At 36.7% G+C, this 16935-nt stretch overlaps 1 protein-coding gene across 1 annotated transcript in view; it reads left to right on the top strand.

Annotated features, from left to right (window-relative positions):
* The window catches only part of CPA6 (carboxypeptidase A6), a 314542-nt gene that overhangs the window by 240846 nt on the left and 56761 nt on the right, over positions 1-16935 (top strand). The window lies entirely within an intron of this gene.

Below are 16935 nucleotides of genomic sequence, written 5' to 3'. Positions count from 1 at the left end.
GCCATTCAAGAACATACAATAAATTATTGTTAATTATAGATGTCTAGCACTACTGTGCACCGCTAGAACTTATTTTTCCTGTCTAGCTGTAATTCTGTGTCCATTAACCAATCTCTCACTATTTTCCCTCACCCTTCCCCTTCCTAATCTCTAGTAACCACAATTCTACTCTCTACTTCTAGAAGTTCAACTTTTAGGGCTGGCTGGTTAAACCAGTTGGTTAGAGCATGGTGCTGATAGCACCAAAGTCCAAGGTTCAGTCCCTGTACCTGTCAGCCACCAAAAAATAAAATAAAAGCTCAACTTTTTTTTTTTTTTAGCTCCCACTTATGAGTGGGAACATGCAATATATATCTTTCTGTGCCTGACTTATTTCATTTAACACAATGTCTTCCAGGCTCATCCATGTTGCCACAAATGACAGGATTTCACTCTTTTTCATGGCTGAGTAGCATTCCACTGTGTATATATACCACATTTTAATTTAGATGCCAAAAGACCTTTAACATCTCTACTAGCCCATTTTCTGCAGCTTATAACAGAATACCTGAATCTAGGTAACTTATAGAGAAAGACAATTCTTTTCTTACAGTTTTGGAAGCCGGAAAGTCCAAGATCAAGGGGAGCACATCTGGTGTGGGCCTTCTTCTTGGTGAGGACTCTTTGCAGAGTCCTGAGGTGGCACAGGGTATCACATGGCAATAGGGCAAGAGTGTGTCCACATGCTTTCTTGTAAAGCCACCAGTCTACTGATAACCCATTCTACTGTTAACCTATTCATCCATAAGTGAATTAATCCATTCATAAGGACGTAGCCCTAATGATCCAATCACTTCCCAAAGGCCCCACCTTTTAAATACTATGGTCAGATTTCCCACCCTCTTAACACTGTTGCAATAGTGATCTAGTTTCAAAATGAGCTTTGGAGGGAACATTCAAACCATAGCACCATCTGCGGATTAAACATTCTTGATTTTAGTTGTTTTCAGTAACCCTAATAATTGATGACTTAGTGATTTCTCATTTTCTGAATGCTTCATTTGAATCATGAACTTTCTGAGTTAGTATATCGAGTGGGGCCCTATCCCAAGAGTGGGCCAAACTTATGGACCAACACCTTAATATGTTGTATTTTTCTATTCAGTGTCAAGAATGTAGTGACTTTCATGGGTTTTTTAATCTTGACTTTCAGTTTCAAAAAATTTAACTCTTAAAAGAAAATCAACCACTAGTACTAGTAAAATGAAAGTGAAGGAGACTAAGAAAATGAAGATTCTTAGCCAGAAAATAACCCTACAAATTTCTTTAGCCCTGTACTTATAGGAAAACCATACAGGATATAAAGGATGTTTAAATATATTTCAGTTATATTTCGCTGTGTTAATGGGGAAATTACGTGCTATAGTGGGACTTGTGACTTTGAGGCCTCTCCTAGGTCTTAGAAAGTATACCTCACAAATTTCAACTAACTTTGAAAAATCTGTCCCTCTGCCACTACCCACCCCACAAAAGTATACTTAATTTTACAGATATTATGTAATAAAATGTTCTAACTCGTCCTATTCCGTTTATTGCCTCTTAAAACACCATTTCATCCAACTAGTACAAATGTAAAATCTAATAAGAATTTTTTAGCTCTCTTACCTTGTATCAAATGCCCAATGTATATTTACTAACATATTGTCTGCTGTTTCAAGTTTTGGGAAAAAAAGAAAACAGTTAAGCACAAGACATCCGTTTTTTATAGAATATGGTCCTGTATATTATTGAAGAACATAAGAATGTATCTGCCACATGTTTTAGCTAAAGTTCCACCTCACCCCAAACATGTTCAACCTCATTTTTTTAACATCAAAACTTACCTTGTTTATGTGTTTACCATCAGTCTTATTCCTACACCAGCCAAGGGCAGAAACTCCACCTGTCTTGTTCACTGCCAAATCTTCAGTACATAGAACAACACCTGGCACTTAATAGGTGTTCGGATATTTGTTAATGACTGGGAATGAGGAGAACCCAGTGGTAATGATGTGGAAAGATTTCTGGATCATGATTTGTCCAATCATCTCACAGGGTATGAATGGTACCATCTGGATTTTTGCAGTACACAACCTGTACAGCCATACACAGCAGCCCTATAACCTGAGCCAAATTTCCGATGAAGAGAAGGACACAGTGTAACCACAGGAAAAGGAAGAGGCATGCATGATGACTGTCAACGAGGCAGTTGATTTTGGAGTAAGAGCAAGAAGCATCAAGTAAGATTAGGCTCCATTTTTACAAAGATGAGTGAGGAAGGGCTTCTCCCTCCTCCTGCACCAGGCCATCTTCATGTATGCTGATAAGTCAGGCATCTTCTGTGCCTCTGTACCCTCTCCACACCTCTTTATGGTTAAACTCCTGCTGGTTAATGCTGCCACTTGTCCCTCCACTTCACCACTTGCATTTCCCATCTGATTCAGGGCAGCAATCAGAAATGGAAAAAAGGAGGCCTAGAGGTCACTCACCCCAATGTCTTTGTAGAAGCAACGGGGCTACCAAAGTGCGACAGCCATGTGGTGACAGAGACTGGAGCAGGTCAATGTTTACACATTACATACTTTTTTAAAAAATGATTTCATCTTGCTTTGAAGCCCCAATTCTCATTAATGGTGGTATTGAGGCAGGGGGAATGGGGATGTCAACAATTTAAATAATTTTAAAGCTGCCGAGCATTGGTACATAATCTCTTTTACATAAACTCAGTCCTTTGTTAAATCCTCAGTCTTCTAGGGTGGCTGATCCAAGAGGAGCCCGAGGCAGTGCCCCATCCACAGGGACACTTCCTCTCTCACCACAGAAGTCCAATGACTGGCCCCAGGCTCTCGACTCATCTAATTTCCGTGTCCCCTCTGGGGACATCAGGGAACCTCTGCCTCTCAGGTGCCCAGGAGACTCCAGGATGCCATGTCTAGCCCTCTCTTGGCTAACACATGCCATTTGTCCCCTGTTGCATTTGCCCTCTCATTGGCACATGAGAATCATGTGATGTCCTCCCAGAGAGACACATGGTAAGCAAGACAGAAGTTCCCCCCACCTTTTTGTTTGTTTGTTTTTTTGTTTCACATTTTTTACCTCAATCTGTCAGTGGTTTCTACCATCTCCTTATTTCCCTGGAGTTTCAGTTCCAAGAGGAGGGTCTAGCATCAGAACCCAAAAGTCTGGCTGCTTGTCATTGGTTTCTCTTTTTCTTGGGTGCATTTCCCCAAAACTCAACAGCCTAAAACAAGAATCATTTATTGTCTCAGTTTCTATGGGTCAGCAATCTAGGTGCAGCTTATCTGGGTGCCTCTGGGTTCAGATCTCTCACAAGATTACAGTCAAGGTGTCAGCTGGAGCCCCAGCCATGAAGACATGTGGCTTGTTGGGGACGATGTGCTTTGAAGTCCACTCACATGGCCATTGGTGGGCCTTAGGCCCTCACTGGCTGTGGGCCAGAGGCATCAGTTCCTTGTCATGTGGACCTCTCCCCAGGGCAGCTCAAATCTTGGCACCTGGCTTCCCTCAGAGCAGCGGAGGGACAAAGCAAGAGAGAACAGGCCCAAGATGGAAACCATAGTCTTTTTGAAACCTAGTCTCAAAAGTGACCTCCCATCCCTTTTGCCCTATTCTGTCAATTAGAAGTGAGTCACTAGATCCAGCCCATACTTAAGGGGAAGGGATTATACAGGGCACAAGTATTAAGAGGCAGGAACCATCGGAGACCACTTTAGAAGCTGCCTACCACACCTTGGTGGGACTTTCTCCATAGCTACCACTGTTATGTTTACATCCTTACTCAAATGTGAAGTGGAAGAAAATGTGTCAGCCCTTCTGGGATCCTCATAGGACAGCAGGTTGCAAAGGGCTACATGCACACAGAAGTCAGACAATCCCAGATTGGCATGCCATCTCTGCCACTTGCTAGCTGTGTGATCTTGGTGGCAAGTCACTTAATTTCTCTGATCCTCAGCAAAATGGGGATAATAATACGTGACACATTGGATTATTGGAAGGATTGAATGATATCATAAAGCATGCAAAAGATTTAACAGAGTGTTTGGCATATAATGAGCACTTAATAAGATCAGCTCTTGTTATTACTATTACTATCAGCAATTTGGTATTTTAAAACAAACAACATAAAGGGAACAATTAGAAATAAAGTCAGCAAGGATGTAAAAGAACTCAATACTTGTCAACCAACAGAATCTAATAGACACTTATGGACCATTCCACCCAACAGCAGAATACACATTCTTTTCAAGTGCCTGTGGAGCATATGCTAAGATATACCATATCTTGGGCCAAATAAAAGACCTCAACAAATGTAGAATAATTGAAATCACACAGTGTGTTCTCTAACCACAATGAAATCAAACTAGAAATTGATAGCAGGAAGATAACAGGAAAATCTCCAAACACTTGGAAATTAAACATACTTCTAAATGATCCATGGGTCAAAGATAAAAACCTCAAGGAAAATCAAAAAATACATCAAACTGGATAAAATTGAAAATAAAACATATCAAAATTTGTGTGGCATGGCTAAGGTAAATGCTGACAGGGAAATTTATAGCACTAAATGCACGTATTAGAAAAGAGTCTCAAGCCGACCCCGTGGCGCTCTCGGGAGGGTGCGGCGCTGCGAGCTCAATAGCGCTCCCGCCGCGGGTTGGGATCCTATATAGGGATGGCCGGTGCGCTCACTGGCTGAGCGCGGTGTGGCCGGTCACAAAAAAAAAAGACAAAAAAAAAAGAAAAAGAAAAAGAAAAGAGTCTCAAAACAATTTAAGGTCTTCTCTCAAGGACCTAGAAAAAGAATAGAAAATAAACTCAAAGCAAGCAGAAGGAAGAAAATAGTATAAATAAGATGAAATTGAAAATAGAAAATCATTTTCTCCAATGACACAGATAAAATGAGACAAAGAGCTGATTCTTTTAAAAGATAAATGAAATTGACAAAACTCTAGCAAGAGAGGAAAAAAAAGACAGAAGACACAAATTACCAATATCGGAGAAGAAATGGAATATCACTAGAAACTCTGCAGGTATCAAAACGATAATCAGGGAATACTATGAATAACTCTACACATATAAATTTGACAACTTAGACACAATGGATCAATTAATAGAAAAACACAAACTACTACTACTCACCTATTATGGAATAGATAATTTGACTATGTCTGTAACTACTAAGAATATTGAATTCATGATTTTAAAATTTAAAAAAAAAAAAAAAAGAAATCTCAAGGACCAGAAGGTTTCACTTGGAAAATTCTACCAAACGTTTAAAGAATTAACAACAAATCAACACAGTCTATTTTGGAAAATAGAAGAGAAGGGAACAGTTTCAGTTCATTTTGTGAAGCCTGATACCAAAATCAGATAGAGACAATACAAAAAAACCCCAAAACTACAGACCAATATTGTGTAAATCCTTAACAAAATATTAGCAAAATCCTTAGCAAAGCATTAGCAAATAAATTTAGCAATCTATAAAAAGAATTATACACCATGACCAAGTGAGGTTTATTTCAGGTATGCAAGCCCAGTTCAATACTCAAAAGTTAATCAATGCAATCCATCATATTAACAGGTAAAGAAGAAAAATCACATGATCTCATCAACTGATACAGAGAAAGCATTTGACAAAATTCAACACACATTCATGATAAAAACTCACCTAAAACAGGAATTGAGAACTTCCTCAACTTTATAATGAACATCTACAAAAACCTACAGTAAACGTTATAATTACCAGTAAACAACCGAATGCTTTCCCACTAAGTTCAAGAACAAGGCAATGTCCACTCTCACCACTCTTCATTAACACAATGTTGGAAGTTCTAGCCAGTGCAGACAGGTGAGAAAAAGAAATAAAAGGCATACAGACTGAAAGGAATAAATAAAATTATCCCTATTTGCAGATGACATAATTGTTTATATAGAAGATCCCAAGGAATCTATAGAAAAATTCTGTAAAACTAGTGAGTGAGTTCATCAAGGTCACAGGAAACAAGATAAACACACAAAAGCAACTGTATTTTCATATAATAACACTGAACATATAGATGCTGAAATTTAAAAATATATTATTATATACAATTGCTCACAAGGTGAAATATATAGGTATAAATCTAACACAACACATACAGTACTTATATGCTAAAAACTACAAAATACTGGTGAAAGAAATGAAAGAAAATCGAAATAAGAGACATACCATTGTCATGGACTGGAAAACTCAATATAGTAAGAATGTTGATTCTACCAACATTGATATACAGATTTAATACAATTTCTATCAAAATTCCAGCAACATTTTTTGTACCTATAGATAAGATTATTCTAAAATTTATATGGAAAGGCAAAGAATATAGAAAAGCTAAAATTATTTTAAAAAAGAAGAATAAAGAGGGAGGAATCATTCTACCCAATTTTACTGTATGACAATATACGTACAATAATTTAAGAGTGTGTGGTATCGGTGAAAAAATAGACACAGATGAGTGGAACAGAATAGAGAACCCAGAAATAGATCCACACAAATATTCCCAAATGATTTTTATAAGCAATTCAATGGAGGAAAGACAGCCTTTTCAACAAATGGTATTAGAGCAATTGGACATTCATAGGGGAAAAAATTAACCTTGACCTAAGTCTCATACCTTTTGCAAAAATTAACTCAAAATGGGTCATAAACTGAAACATAAAATTATAAAGCATTTAGGGGAAAGAAAGTCTGGGAGAAAATCTTTAGAGTCTAAAAGTAGGCAAAGAGTTCTTAGACTTGACACCAAAAGCACGCTTCATAAAAGGAAAAGTTTATAAATTGTACACCATCAAGCTAAACAAAATTAAAAACTCTTGCCTGTAAAAAACCCTGTTAAGAGGATAAAAAAGACAAGCTACAGACTGGGAGAAAATATATGCAAACCACATATCTGATAAAAGGACTCATCTTTGGGATATATAAACTCAAAACTCAACAGTAAAAAAAGCAAGCAATCCAATTAGAAAATTGCAAGTGAGACATTTCACCAAAGAGTACATATACAGATGGCAAATAAGCACATGCAAAAAAAGTCATTAGGGAAATTCAAATTAAAGCCACAATGAGCTGTCACTACACCTATCAGAATGGCTAAAATTAATTAAATACACATAAGTATATAGATTTGCATCTATGGAGCCAAAGGTAGATCTATACCTATTTTGGTGTAGATATAGATCACCAAATGCCAGTGAGGGTGCAGTAAACTGGATCATTCATACATTGCAGGTGAGAATATAAAATGGCAGAGCTACTCTTAAGAACAGTTGGCAGTCTCTTTTAAAACTAGACATGCAACTAGCATATGACCCAGTAATGGCATTTATCCCAGAGAAATTAAAGCTTATGTTCCCTCCAAAACCTGTACATAAATGTTTATAGCAGCTTTATTTACAATAGCCAAAAACTGGAAAAAACCCAGATATCTGTCAACAGGCACATGGTTCAACAAACTAGTACATCCATATCTTGGAAAACTACTCAACATTGAAAAAGAACAAACTATTGATACAATAACCTAGATGAACCTCCAGAGAACTATGCTGAATGAAAAAGCCAATTCCAAACAGAGACATACTGTGTGATTTCATCTACATATTGTTCTTGAAATGGCAAAATTATGGAAATGGATTACAAATTAGTGGTTTCCTTAGGGTTAAGGAAGGAGCGGAGGTGGGAGGAAAGCAGATGTGGCTATAAAAGGACAACATGAAGGATCCTTGTGATGGGCATGTTCTGTATCAATGTCAACACCCTGATTGTGACATTATACTACAGTTTTGCAAGATGTTATCATTGGGGGAAAGTGGGTAAAGGTATCTGTCTGTCTGTATTACTACCTTTTTTTTTTTTTTTTTTTTTTTTTGCTGCTGGCCAGTACAGGGATCCAAATCCTTGACCTTGGTGTCATAACACCACGCTCTAACCAACTGAGCTTACCAGCCAGTCCCTCTCTGTATTATTTCTTATAATTACAGGTGTACCTACATTTATCTCAAAATAAAAATTTATTATAAAAATAATAGCTAGGCTTTTTACAGCTTGGTTCCAACCTCCTTAGAGCTAGCTGCTATCCCTTGCCTAGAGAAACAGGCAGTTTCATCCCTGCTCTCCTTTCCCTGCTGAATAATCCTCATCAGCTGACCCTGACTCTCTCTGCCATGGAAAACAGAAGAATTTAGACATGGCTCTGACTCCACATGTCTGTATCTTCTGCACCAGCTTGACTGTCCCATGCCATGCCTGGGAGCCACTTCCACTTCTGCCCCCACTCCAACTTAGCAAATCAATCCATGGATGTCCATTTTGGAAATACAAAGCTCAGAAAACAGTGACATAGAAGCAAACTACCTGGCTTAAATGACTGGTGACTCAGGCTTGATTGTTTCATTATTTTGAAAATTGCTTAAATGGATTCGTTATCTTAACAAATAATTGATAGTTGCTAGTGGCAGACATGTTTTAAATGCAAAATACAGTGCACCATAAAACTTGTGGGCTTTAGTCTTTTAAATTGATAATCATTTAATTATGTTGAAAAATATAGGGCCATAACTTTTCTGATTTCAATACTGTTACCTCTCTTTTTTCCTGATATTCAAATGTCACAGATATTTTATATCTCGTAAGCAAAGTAAAAGAAACAAATAGGGGAACACTAGAATTGCAAAATCCTTCTCTTGTTGAATGCTTGCTTATGCCAGATTAGCAAAAGTATTACAAGTGTTAGATCATATTTATGGTACCTTTGGGTTTTGGGGAGAGAGGGAAAGAGGAGCACAGATGTGGCAGACTTACTATTGAATTGTGTACTACAGATGCTCTCTTTACTATAAACACTACCTTTTGGTAATCGTTTTCTTAAATTTGTCATGGGCAAGAAGGATGATACGGACACTAAATTCATCAAACAAAACTAGAGCACATACATAGGAGAAAGAAACAGAGAGAAAGATACAGAACTGAGAGGTTATCTTTCTGCAAAAGTGAAGATATTATTTACAGGACAGTAAGAGACTAAAACCTGAGAGTGGGCAAAAGGCAGGGAACAAAGAAAATAGGCAGCAAGTAGTCACTTGTGAAGAAGGATACTCACAAAACTTAAAAGTAATGGACTTGAAAAATAACAAGTAAAGAAAACTATAATGTTAAAAACAGATTGGCAGTTTCTCAAAAAGTTAAACATAGAGTTTTACCATGTAACTCCAAGATTCCACTCCTATGTATATACCCAAGAGAATTGAAAACATGTATCCACTCAGAAACTTGTACATGAATGTTCATAGCAGCATTATTCAAATAGCCAAAAAGTGTCCATCCGCTGATGAACAGATTCTTTTAAATGTGATATATCCATGCAATAGAATATTATTCAGCCATAAAAGGAATGAAGTACTGATACAAGCTACAACATGAATGAACCTTGAGAGAATATGCTAAGTGAAATAAGCCAGTCACAAAAGATCACATATTATATCATTCCATTTATATGAAATGTCCAGAACAGAAAAATCCAGAGAAACAGAAAGAAGACTGGTGGTTTCCAGGAGATGTGGGGAGAGGAGAACTGGGACTATCTGCTAGTAGAAGTTTTGAGGATAATGGAAGTGTTCTAGAATTAGATGGTGATGATGGTTGCACAATATTATGAATATACTAAAAACCACTGAGTCGTACACTTTAAAATGGTGAATTTTACATTATGTGAATTATATCCCAATAAAAAAGGAATGAAATGCTAATACATACTACAACATGAAGGAACCTTGAAAACATTATGCTAAGAGAAAGACGTCAGTCAGTAAAGGCCACATAGTACATGATTCAATTTACAAGCAATGTCCAAAATAGCCAAATTTATAAAGACAGTAGATTAGTGGTCGCCTATGGCAGGGGAAGACGAGAAGGTTGTGGGGTAGTAGCTAAAGAGCATGGGGCTCCTTTTTTCAGATGATGAAAATATTATAAAATTATATAGTGGTAATGGTTATACAACTCTGTAAATATAATAAAAACCACTGAAATGTACACTCTAAAAGGCGTGTGAATTATATCCCAATAAAGCTGTTATTTTTAAAATTCGGATTAAATAAAGCTCTGCTAGAAGCTATCTATGTAATCAGTTCAACAAATTTTAGTTGACCCACTACATTTTCAACACTGCTTGCTAAGTTATGCGGGTCAACAGAAGGATACATCATGGTCCCTGCACTCAAGGAGTTTACATTCTATTTGAGGAGAAATATTTATGTACAGAAAACAACATAAAATAGGGTGTCTTTGGGAGCTAAATTGTACTGATCATAGTACCTGAAGGAATTAAGGAATCAGAGAAGTCCATGAAGACTTGGAGAAGATGAGTTTGGAGAAGCTTTGTGCAGGAGATGAGCCTCAAGTTAGGCCTTGACTGAGAAGTAGGAACTTGAGAAAAGTTTCCCAAGAAAAGGAAAAGATTAGTGTTGACAGTAAACGTGTGTGTGTGTGTGTGTGTTTGTAGATGAGTGAGAAAAGAGCCTATAGTCTGTGTGAGTAGATTCGAATACAGTACGAGACTGATTGAAAATCACTCTTGGCTTATTGAAAATAAGCTTTGGATGCCAAGCAGATCTTCATCCAATAAAGTAAAATGAAAAAACACTGGTAAGTAGTGAAAAGCATGGTTCATCCTCAGAGACCTGATGAAAGATGAAAGGCAATGATATATGTGTGAAAGGAGAGAGAAAGAGCCCAGAGTGAGGGCAACCAACTAGAAATTTTTAGGGCAGGAATCTACCCATGGACAGGAAGAGTGGATGTTGGAATGGAAAGTAAAGAAAGCATGTAAGAAAGTTCAAAGGAAAAAAATCGTTCATTCATTCATTCATTCTACCAAATGCTTATTGAGCACTTCTTTTTATGTGAAGGCAGCATGCTAAGTCCTGTAATGGTGCAAGTACTGTATTGTGTGCACAAGGCATAAATCCTTTCCTCAATTCATTTGCAATTCTACTGGGGTGATGAGACACAAACACAGAAGCAGGCACCAATAAAAGAAATCTTCAAGAATTGATGACTGGCTTGATATGGGACTGAAAGAGCAGAATTGGTCAAAGATAACAAGATGCCCAAGAGAGCAATGATGTCATTGCAGTTGGAGCAACATCGTTTGAAGTGTTAGTAATATCATTAGTCTGAAGGGAAGCACCCAACACAACACTACACTTAGAGGGTGAAATGACTGATTCATTCAACACATAATTACTAAGTTCTCACCATGTGCTAGGCCAGGCACTGTGGACATTGGAGGGCGGGGAATGGGGGTACATCAAAAACTGCTCTCGTGCAACTTGATTCTCATGGACCAAAAGAATGAAGTACTCTTTCATGAAAAATGAAAGATATTGAGCAAGCAGCCAAAATTAACAAATACTTGATTCCTAGGCCTAATTTGGGCAGCAGACAACAAGGAATAAATTCCAGTAATTTTTCCCACTGTAATGAAGTTGTTTCTAAGTACTTTTCTTGTCTGTATTACATAATCTGATTAAAAAAAAAAAAAAAAAAGACAGGAAAAGTGATGGAAGATGTAGCAGTTTGCCATTGAGGTCCTGGCACAAATTCAGGGGGGGTAGCCAAGTAATTTTCAGCAGCAGCCTATTTCTACATCTTTTTATTTTTTTTAATTGTGGAAAGGTCACTTTAATTCTTTGTTGCTAATACAGATGGAATAGCATTTGCTTCATTTTTCAGAATCACCTCCAGTTGAGTGAGGCAATTTGGGCTTTGTTCACTTTTGAGAGTTTGAAATTGTTCATCTCCCAGACTGAGTATCTCAGGCCATGGCTGGTGCTAGTGAGCCCAGGGTTATGCGTAGCACTTAATTTTTGCCTCAAGTAATTCTATATTGCTGAGGCAAATTTGACCAGAGTCTTTATTCATATAATGTTTAGAAAGTAACACAGGGAAATATTTATTTGATTCCCAAGTGAGGAAGACATTTCAAACATAAAAGCAAAGGAAGAAGGCATAAAGGAAATGATTGATAACCCTGACTACATACAAATATTTAATAGAATATTTAATAAAGAAGGAAATTTTTCATGACATGCTGTTATAAAAAAAAGGACATTTTAATTTCAATTTTGTGGAACCTATATCTGATATATATATATGTATATGTATATGCAAATGCTAAAATAGGATAGGATTATGGGTGGTTTCATTTTCTTCTCTATGCTCTTCTGAATTTTCCAAATTTCCTACAGAACCAAAAACAATTATATTTTTAAAATAACCTTAACCCAGACAAAACTGAATACATTTCATTCTCAAACTAAACTCAATTTTCATTGAGTCATATATTCCTAAAGGTGTTTTAGAATCAGTGGCTGAATTTTATTTAATTCAGACCAAAGATAAAGCAAAGATTTGTGAGAAGATGATTGGAACTAAGGTCTGAAATGGAAAGTTCTTTCCAACTTTGAAGATGCAGGTGAATCTAATTTGATCCTGTCACAGTAAGGCAGCGGCACAAAAAAGAAAGGAAAGAAAAATACCAGAACTTCCCAGGTGAGCCACAGTATTCCTCTGCTTTCTACGTAATATGAAACCTCACTTTTCCAGGCCCAGCTTGATTACACTGTAAACCACCTCTATGTACATCTAGATCCCACCCATGTACACTTGACATCTCAGATAATCCAAGTGCTAAAACTTCACATGTGATTCATAGTACATGTGTACTATGTAAATGATTTAAATACCCAAAAATAGGAATAGGAGATTTTCAGGGAAATAAGTTATTTTTCAGACAGGGTAAGTAGTAATATTTGAAGCTATCGTGTATGTATAGGACAAAGCTCTAAGAGAGACTTGGAGCAATGGTCATGGAAGTCCTGCAATTGGAAAGACTTTCCAGAAAGGGGAGGCTCTTTATCCCAAGAGCCAAGAACTTTCACAGAATACTACTTTTGAATAATCATCTCTTTCAGTCTCATTATGTCTTGCTGCTTATTAAAAGTAAAAATAAAATATAAACCCTGAAATGTAGGTGTGAAATTCAATCAAAGTTCTGGGTAAGAAATGTATCACTAAAAATAAATCTTTTTAAGAAGAGAACTTAAATTGCATGTGTATAATGTGCCAAAAGCCAGGGATAAATGAGTCATTCAGAGGGCTACTAAGCCCAGATCAAATATTTAATGAGTTCAGTGGAGTAAGCAAATACATCTTTGTTCTTAATTGCATAATGGAAAACAGCTTATCATAGGAAAATATCAGCATTTTTTAAATTATATGATTTTGTTCACTATGGTTCTGAGTAATTACAATATTTTGATTTGTTTCCTTCTAACCCTTTAGTACCTTTAGTTCCCCACATTTTCCCTTCCTTCTCTCCCAATTTTCTCTTTAATCCTCCATATCCTCCAACCTGTCTCTTTATCCCCTTTTATCCAATTTATAATGTCCTACACATAGCAGGGTCTATATTAATATTTGTTTACTTTCAATTTAATTAAATTGAAATCCATTGTATACATTGTACTCCACCATCTAATTAACGATGATCTAATTAATGAGAATGTTCCAGCCATTGTTTACACAGGCAGTTCTCACTTTACACAATAGCATTGAACTATAAAAGTGACCATGCAGCAACAACACTGATGGACTTGGAAGGCATTATGTCATGTGAAGTAAGCCAGGCACAGGAAGAAAAATCTATATGACCTCACTCATTTGTGGGATATATATTTTTTAAAGTTGATATTATAAAGGCAGAGAGTGGTTACCAAAGACTGGGAAGAGGGGAGGGGAGCTTGGCCAACAGGAACAAAGCTCAATTAGATAAGAGGAGTAATTCCTGGTGTTCTGTTACACAGCAGGGTGACTATGGTTAAGAGTTAAGTTTTGTATATTACATAATAGCTAGAGGAGAGGCTTTTGAATGTTTTCTCCACAAAGAAATGATAAATGCATGAGGTGATTGATACATTAACTACCCTAACCCACTTATTATACAACATGTATATGCATCAGAACATCAGATTGTACCCCATAAGTATGTATAATTACAATGTGTCAAACAAAATTTTTCAAAAGTAAAATGGAGGAAAGAAAACTTTTAAAAGAGTGTTTGGGTGTCCTATAGTTAATAACAGTGTCCTGTATATTTCCAAATTGCTAAGAGAGTAAATTTCAAATGTTCTACCACAAAAAATAATATTGAGGTAATGGACATGTTAATCAGCTTGATTTAATCATTTCACTTTGTATACATATATCATAACATCACTTCATACCCTGTAAATATATACAATGTTTAAAAATAACCATGCAAGCTGAAGCAGTACAAGGCGATCTTAATAATCAATGATATTGTTTGTTCTGTGACCTTTACTAATTAAAATACTCATACTCTCAGTTACAAATATATAAGGAAATGATTTGTAGAATAGTAAAACTAATATTTATTTAGTATGCTGTGATTTAAATAATGAGAAATACTGAGAATTAAAATGTCTAATTTATTTGTAAAAAAAAAAAAACTTACCAAGAGTAGATTGGATTGTCCTTGCCTTCTCCTGTCTGTATAACTTATAATGTGATATGAACATCTTTTATAAAAATTTGCCTTAGCAAGTTGTCATACTTCTTTCTTAGATCAGCTTCCAATATTTTTTCCTTAGCACTTTCAATGTCATGAAGTATCTCTGAGAGCTCCTTTAAGGTGGAGTGTTGCCAGTGTCACTTCTGGAGCATCTTCATTCTTTCCATCACAACCACTTTCTTCATCTGTGTTGGTAGGTTCATCTTCACTATGTCCCTTTGGCTGCACATCTACAGCTGAATGGTGGCAGTTCAACATTCCCAATCAGCTGTTTGTTCTAAACTCCATTTACATTTCAGTCACATTCACCTCCAACATTATCACCTTCCATTTCTTTGCTGCACTTTCATCTTAGTCAGACAATTTTCTCTTTCTGTCATCCGTTTTTGTAAAATACCATTAGGTTTTGAATCAGTCTGTTTTTGTTGCTTATAACAAAATACATGGAACTGGGTAATTTATAAAGAACAGAGGTTTATTTGGCTTATAATTCTGGGACAACTGCATCTGGTGTGGGCCTCAGGCTGCTTCTACTCACAGCAGGAAATGGCAGGCAGTGGCAGGTACAAGCAGATCACATGGTGAGAGGAAGCAAGAGAGAGAGGGCTGATGCCAGGGTCTCCCAAACAACCAGCTCTTATGGGAACTAATAGAGTGAGAGCTCAGTCAGGTCCCCCTCCCCCAGGGAGAGCATTAATCCATTCACAAGGGATCTGCCCCCATGACTCAAACAGCTCCCAACACTGCTACATTAGGGAACAGATTTCCATGAGTTGTGGAAAGACAGTATACCCAAACTCCACCAGGTTTATCACTGGGGAACAAGGAGGCAGCACAGCTACACACTTTGCTGTCTGTGTGTAAACTGAATAAGAGATGCACAGTGACTAGTCACCCACCGACAGACTTTGAAAGAAGTGACAACTAGTCAGAGATCTTGATATGCATCTGTTATTTACATAGTGATTTGCAGAGTGATTAGCAGCAGCAACTGAAATTTGCGCCATTTATGGGAGAACTGGTGTTATTTAACTAAACTGTGGTAACTGGAAATTGTGTATATCAAAGCCATGCAAAGCGAGGACACCAGTACTTTCTTTTTTGAAGGTGAAAGATACTTACATAGTAGATCTTAATAATGCCACAAAGTTGGTCCCAGCTTCTTCTTATGAGTGCCTACAACTAACCATTTTTATTAGACTATCTCTGTATAAAAGTAGACATGCATCTAGTATTGTATTCTTCCTAGTGATACAAAACATTTCAAATATTTATACCTCTTATTAGAAAATATAGGTTAATAGATAACATTTTTCAGTCTTTGCCTGCCCTGTTAGTCACTCTGGGTGGTTCTAAGTATAAATTAACTAATTATAAAAAGAACTGGAATCTACAAGAATAGCATATGCTTTTCAGTTCTTCATCCTTTATTCACAGAATGAATCCTTTCATTCACGTTGCTTTCAAACTGTTATTTGACCATTTTGTATTAAACAAGCATCTTCTAGTGTGACGTCAACCATCTTTGTAGGTTAAGCTTCCCCTTTTTAAAAATTTCCCTGGGAACTCTCCCCTGCTCTAATTCTCCTAGTATTGAATTTTAAATACCTTCTTTGTGCTGAGATGCACCAGCTTTGGTGCTACAATGTTTTTCCATCCTAAGTAAATTTACTCCACTCCAGTCCAGATGAGGATGTTCTTCTACTTGGTGATTGTGCCTCTTCCTTTGGTCTGAGCTGTAACATGCTTAGTTTTTCTAGTGTGTCCTTCATTAGATGTGTGGTTATTATTTTTAACCTACAGTGATTCTAGAAGGAAAATAAAAACAGAAGAAAATTCAAAAGCTACGTTTTTAAAAGCCAGTAACACTGATCCTCAAAAAAGTGACCCCCATATTCCAGGTTGCCATGGAGCTCTAAGAAAGCAACATCCAACCAAATAAATCCAAAATCAGTGAAAAGGAGGGAAATTCTTCAGCCTAACTTTGTCACACCACACAAAGACTACCATAGTGGCAAAATTTGTCTTCTATTTTAACCAATGTTTATTTGGTGAATTCTAGTATATGACATGTATATATTCATGTGGAAACCAGAATAGTCTTGGTAGGTAGTGAATACAAAATAGATTCATTCTTTGTCTTTCTTAATTAACTTCAGAAATTTCCTAATCTAGTACCAAACATATCATTTACCTGGCAGAAGATAATACTCAAAACTTTTTTTGATCTCTTTTCACTTAAAATCAAAATCAGTTTTGGCAAAGCATT

The sequence above is a fragment of the Cynocephalus volans genome, chromosome 15 (genome assembly GCF_027409185.1).
Source record: "Cynocephalus volans isolate mCynVol1 chromosome 15, mCynVol1.pri, whole genome shotgun sequence".
NCBI lineage: Eukaryota > Metazoa > Chordata > Mammalia > Dermoptera > Cynocephalidae > Cynocephalus > Cynocephalus volans.
The sequence above is the reverse complement of the archived record's forward strand: the minus strand, read 5'-3'. Positions and strand labels throughout refer to the sequence as shown.